The following is a 6,314-nucleotide window of genomic DNA, read 5'->3' as shown; positions in this document are numbered from 1 at the left end:
AAAAATTTTCAGGCAACCTTTTTTCCAAACCAAAGGTAAAAGATATATTTTAGTAAGCTGGCTTGGCATCCCTTCACACGGTTTTTTAAGCCTGGCCTTTTGTTTCATTGTGATAGCCTTTGTGACATCAAGGAGTGCATAGTGGTGACGTACTCCTACAACACTCCTGTTTACCAGATCAAGAACAGAATTACGAAGTATAGCCTACTTGACTAAAAAGGAGTTAGGCGAAGTTGATTAAGGCTGGTTATTTTTACTGATTTAAGTTTTGAATTTAATGCCTTTCTGAAATTTTAGATTTTTTAGCCTTAGTCAAATTAGTCAAAAATTAAAAACTTTTTAACTTTACTAATTGATTTTTAACTTAAATTTGAGTACAAAAAGTAACAATGGCTCAGACTCGAAAAAAAATGAAATTTCTATGTTCAATTTGGTTTCACTGTGATACATTCTGGAGGAGAAGAAAAGCCTCAGAACGTGCTATGCCGTCAAGTTTTAGCAAGTTCTGCTCTAAAACCTAGCAACCTGAAAAGACATTTGGTAACACATCATCCAGATTAATTGTTTATCAAAACAAAGATGCAGATTTTTTTTTAAACGGCAAGCTAATAGTTTAGTTAGGTCAAGATTTGATAGCACTAGTGATCAATGGAAGGAAAATACTGCAGGGTTAAGGGCTTCCTACGAAGTTGCAAGAAAAATAGGTACCTGTATCGCCAGGGCCGGATTTAGCTGATGGGGGGCCCGGGGCACTTTTAGATCGGGGGGCCCCCGTGCAAAAAAAATTTTCAAGCCTACGGCGCGAAAAACCATCTCTACGTCTACAGTAGTATCAGTCCAGTACTGCACAGCATTTTGCAGAAACTTTAAAGGCCAAAAGGGAAAAAATAACACAAAATCACATTTTTTTCCACATAGGGGGGCTCTTCAAAAGTCGGGGGGCCCGGGGCAACTGCCCCCTCTGCCCCCCCCTAAATCCGGGCCTGTGTATCGCTAAGAAGCTTCACACCATCGGAGAACAACTGATCTTGCCCTGCCCTTGTTGCCAAGTTATTGTATCAAACGTTTTGGGAGAATCTGAAGCTCAAAAGCTGAAACAAGTGTCTCTGTCGAACGACACTGTGCGTTGGAGAATATCTGAGCTATCGGAAAACACTTTGTCGCAGGTGGTGTCAAAGATACAGAAGTCAATGTCACATTGATACCTAGCTCTAAACGTGTTGGATGTAATGCATGATATCAAGATCGTATTGAACCAAACGGAACCTAACATAGAAATGATAGGCTAACACCCAAGCAGGTGCACCCATTTTATTGACGTGTGCATTTTTAATTGCATATACCACAAATAAATAATTAATTATTTACCGTTTTTGCGCTAATTCGCCTTAAGCTTTTGGTGGACCGTGAGTTGTTGAAAAAATCGCAAGGGGACCGTTCAACATTTTTTTTAAAAAAGTTGAGAACCACTGCTCTACAAGTATGCGAAATTGCCAAGATTAAGCTCTGCAAGAAGCTTTTCCAGTCCGAAGATAAAGATTAAATTAATCAATCAATGATGTGGTCTGCGGTCTGTTCCTCGGCATCACATTCACAGGAGGAGGAGGAAGAGGCCATTTCCTATTAGTGCATGGTTGAGTGGAAAAGCCCGACGCCCGTACGGAGACGGTTGAGGCGCACCTATGCATGTCTTGGTATTGTCAGGTTGATAAGGTGTGTGTCGACGTCGGGGATGAACGAATAAAGTCTGGTGGTTTTTGGGACATATTGATTAATCGCCAAAAACAATTAATTTAGCCAAATCAGTTATCAAAAATCGCCAAAAAAAAGACAAATCATAAATGTGAAGCCAAACGTCTTAAAAAATCGCCAGATTTCTGGATTTTGGCGATAAATTCGCCAAAAGGACAACCCTTCTCTACAAGACCACAAAACAAAAGTAGAACCACACATGCGCAGTGCTGCGCCGATACAGCAGCGAGAAAAATGCATTATTGCGCAAAGCGCAGCAAACACGCACAAAGCAAGACACAAACACGTGCAGAGAAATAAACGGCAATTAGAAACTGAAATTTCACTGCAAAAGTAACTTGTAACTGTTGAAAAAGTGCTAAAATAGGAACTAGTTACCGCGTTTCGTTACTTTTAGAAAATAGTAACGAAGTTACCGTTACAGTTACTCAAAAAGTAACTAGTTACAGTAGGCTAACTAGTTAGGCCTACTTTTGTAACTAGTTAGCCTACTGCCCACCTTTGAACGTGAGTCCTTTACAAAAAGTTTGGTAACTTTTTGCCTTAACAGTTGTAGTGCAGCTGTTATTTCCGCAGCACGTGGCGGCCAGATGACATCAGTTTGCGGGCCGGTTCCGGCCTGCGGGCCGTAATTTGGTGACCCCTGCTTTAAACCATGAAAGTTAGTGTTTAGGGCAAGAAAATAGCAAAGGAAAGGTGTAGGCTACCAGTGAAGGTATAAAACAGCTTTGAGATATCTTTTTGTCTTTAATGCATGAGCGATTGTCAAATTGCTTTGCGGGCCGCACAAAATTCTTTGACGGGACGCATGCGGCCCGCGGACCGCAGACCGCAGATTCTTCACCTCTGGTTTACTCAATCAATTAGGCTAGCCTACTTAAAAATGATATAATATCTGGACAACACTGCACACCATGAACTCCAACTCTAGTACATTTAAGCAATGACATTCATAAGCAGAAAATAGGCAGAAAGAATTTACTTCCTTCAATCTTGCTTGGACACTTTGCCAGATAGGCTATGTTGGATTCATTAATATCATATGCCTGGCCAACGCAATTTTTCATGTCAAGGTAGGCCTACAGTTGGTCAAGCAAAAATAGTACACGCTTAGCCAAAGCACTAGTTTTCAAGTTAGAACAACATATAAAATGTTCAGTGATAGGCTACAGAGATCAGCAGGCTTAACAGCATCAGACTGTACGTGTTGAAGCAGTTTAACATAGCCTGACTTAATGCGAGAATGGTTTGTTCTTGATGAGAAACGTCTAAAGTAGCATCTGCAATGATCGAAAAATATTTGTAACTATACGCAATTCATTCAACAATTTGTTTATTTTTAAGTTGATAAATTTTTATTTTAGTAGTAAATATTGGCCCCTGTCAAAAGTGATACGAAAAACTACTCGTTTTGGTGCGAAGTCCTGCTAAAAAATGACCCCATCTTCTAGAAATGCTCTTCGCAGGTCTGGGATAACTTTTTTTGTGATCACATCGATATCGTTCAGAATTCATCATTCCTTCCACTTGTTTGTTTTGTTTGTCGTATCCAGGCTTACACCCGGTGGTTGAAGATTTAGATTAAGTGGACGGGAATACAAGGAAGCCAATCTTCGTGTCCACCTTCAGGCATGCCTTCAAGTGTCCTGCCACAGACACAGCTGCATGCTCTTGAGTGGTGTCGAACCGGCGCCTTTTCGATTGCCGTTCCAGGGTTCTCACCACTTGGCTATGCAGCCGACATTCCTTCCACTGAAAACAGCAATCTAACACCGCTGTGGCTAAAACTTACCCAGAACATCTTTTTAGGGGATGTTTTACACGTTGATTGAAATGGCAGGGCTTAGCGTCTCTCCAACACTCCCAGTGCCGGATTAACCATTAGGCAAAGTAGGCACGTGCCTACAGGCCAGTCAAAAATCCAGGCCACTTTAAAATCAATAGAAATTTAGTCATGTTTTCAAAACAATTATTTTCTAAACCAATAAGTATTTATCTTAATAGCTCTGTTTTTCCAGATGAATTAAAGGTTGCAAAAATCGTTAAAAAAGACGAATTGAAACATGTTGCCACTTCCTTTTGGATGTTTTAAAAATTCGCATTTCCGTTGGGTGACGCAACGAAACAAACGTGGCGTTGTGTTGTGTTAAGAAATTAGAAACAACTTTTAGACTATAAAGAGCAAAGATGCAACGAAACAAAAAAACAAAAAAAAAACAAGATGAAACAACAGCAACAGAAAGTGCCCAGAAGATGTTAAAATGCTGCACACTACTGATGCTTATAATGCATTTCCGAACACTGAAGTAGCACTTAGAATGTAGCCTACATGTTTCTAATGACTACGAATTTCTCGGAGGAACGCTCGTTTTCACAACTGAAACGAATTAAAGACGTTAAACGATCAACAATGTGTCAACAACGTCTTGGTACCATAGCCGTACGAGCCAGGGGGGCAAGGGGGCAGCTGACCCCCTGTTGTTTCAAAACATCGCGAATTCGGGCAAAATCTTGCAATTATTAGGGCAAAAATTGCTATATGAAAAGCTACAAAATTGCATGAATTAAGAAAAACTATAAATTAATATATTTTACCTATTAAACTAAGTAGGCTACAGCCTCTTATTTGCACAAGAACTGTGCCGCAAATTTTTCATTTGGCACACCCGTATTGATGTATTGTATTGCATGGTGATCAAACTGTAGTACGAAATGCATTTAACCAAGTGCATCATGCCAATTTGGGCAGCCACCAAAATATGTCTCTAATATTTTTGTGAAATTGCCCAAATCAAAACGCAAAATTTGCTATATAGCTAATTTTATTAATTTTCACAATTGCATCGTGTTGATTTGGGCAGCTGAAAACATGAAATTATTTGATGAAACTGATTAGTCTGTTTATGCAACTGCCCAAATTAGCGTGAGGCAGTTTCCACAAAATGAACAAATTCATTAATTTTTTCCTTTACATAACTGTATCGTTTAGATTCGGACAACAAAAAATATGAAATTATCTGATCATAGTCTATTTATAAAACTGCCCAAATTGGCATGATGTAGTTGCCTCGGCATCAAAATTGACAAAGTCTTTAATTTTTTTCATAATATCCATAAATGCATCATCTTGATTTGCGCAACTACAAAATATGAATTTATATAGTCAGACCTCCAGTTGCTTTAGGTATGTGGAGCCAACTGATTCTTTCAACTAATTCATCTGTTTTAAACTGTTAGGCTTGGTGGCCGTGCTTAAATTTACTTTCATCGACGTATCCTTTAAATTTACATCGCATGCACGTTTTAAACTTCTTTGGTTTTGCCGCCGTTTCCTTTTGTTGGTTTTATTCCCCTAAACTGTTGGTAACTTTATCATCGCTGTTGTTTTCCGACAAAGAAAAATAAATTGAATTGAAAATTGAATTGAATATAAATCTGGTGAATACTTTTATAAAACAATTCGGGTGGAGAGGTTACAGTACTTTTTCAACCATAAACGGACGTAACTATAAGCAACACCATAACATTTAACAAAAAAATGTTATAGGCTACCTGTTAAATGGAATGTTAGCCTAATGTTGCGGTGTTGCTTAGCTTTGTTTGGTTACTTTTATAAAACTACCCAAATTAAAATGATGCAGTTGCGCCCCAAAATAAAAAAAAATATTTAGTTTGTTTATGCAACTGTGTCATGTTAATTTCACCAATATTTAAAATGCTACTGCTGAAATATATAATCTCAAACCAATCATAATATATTCATTTATTTCAAAGCTTTCCAAACTCAAAATCTGCCATGCAAGCTGGCAAAATATTTGCTTTGCAAGATCTTGTGTGAAACATGGCAGCTCCACTTTTTTTCATTAATATCTTGACTTCTGTTCTGTGGAGACAGATCCAGTTGTTTGCATTAACTTGACCTGCTTTTTCTGGTTGCAAAAAAATGTTGGCAAGCTGCATGCGTATCTTCAACGATGAATTCAGTTGTTCTATCTTGATAAATTTGGTAAGAAATTCTAGCTAGCTGGTGATCTTGTTATGTTAGTTTTTCACTGTTATCATGCACCGCATACATTATATTTGGGCAATTTCTATAAAAGCGTGCAGATTTGGGCAAATTTACGTTCTGCCCCCCCCCCCAAATGGTTTGGTCTCGTACGGCTATGCTTGGTACACTGGCACTTTTGTGTATTGAAAGCGATCTACTTGGTAAGATTGACCTCCAAAAACTAGTTAACGCGTTTTCAATCGCAAAAACGCGCAAAGTTGTTACGGTATTTAGTTAGGCATATGACCAAGTTTTTGCAAGGTACCCTGTGTATTGTGTAATAGTTGCAACAACGATCTTTGTGACAATGATTTGGCAACACTTATGATTTTAATTTGTTTAGTTGGCAACCCTGATTTTCGGGCCACTTATAAAATGTGCCTACAGGCCAGCAGACCCTTAATCCGGCACTGAACACTCCTTCTCACAAACCTCGCACCATGCCATTCTTCAGAAAAAAAACACTAATTTTTTGATTAAAACAAGATTACCGTGTTAGATTGGCCTGGAAATT

Source organism: Aplidium turbinatum, chromosome 1 (assembly GCF_918807975.1).
Source record: "Aplidium turbinatum chromosome 1, kaAplTurb1.1, whole genome shotgun sequence".
Lineage (NCBI taxonomy): Eukaryota > Metazoa > Chordata > Ascidiacea > Aplousobranchia > Polyclinidae > Aplidium > Aplidium turbinatum.
Note: the sequence above shows the minus strand (reverse complement) of the source record.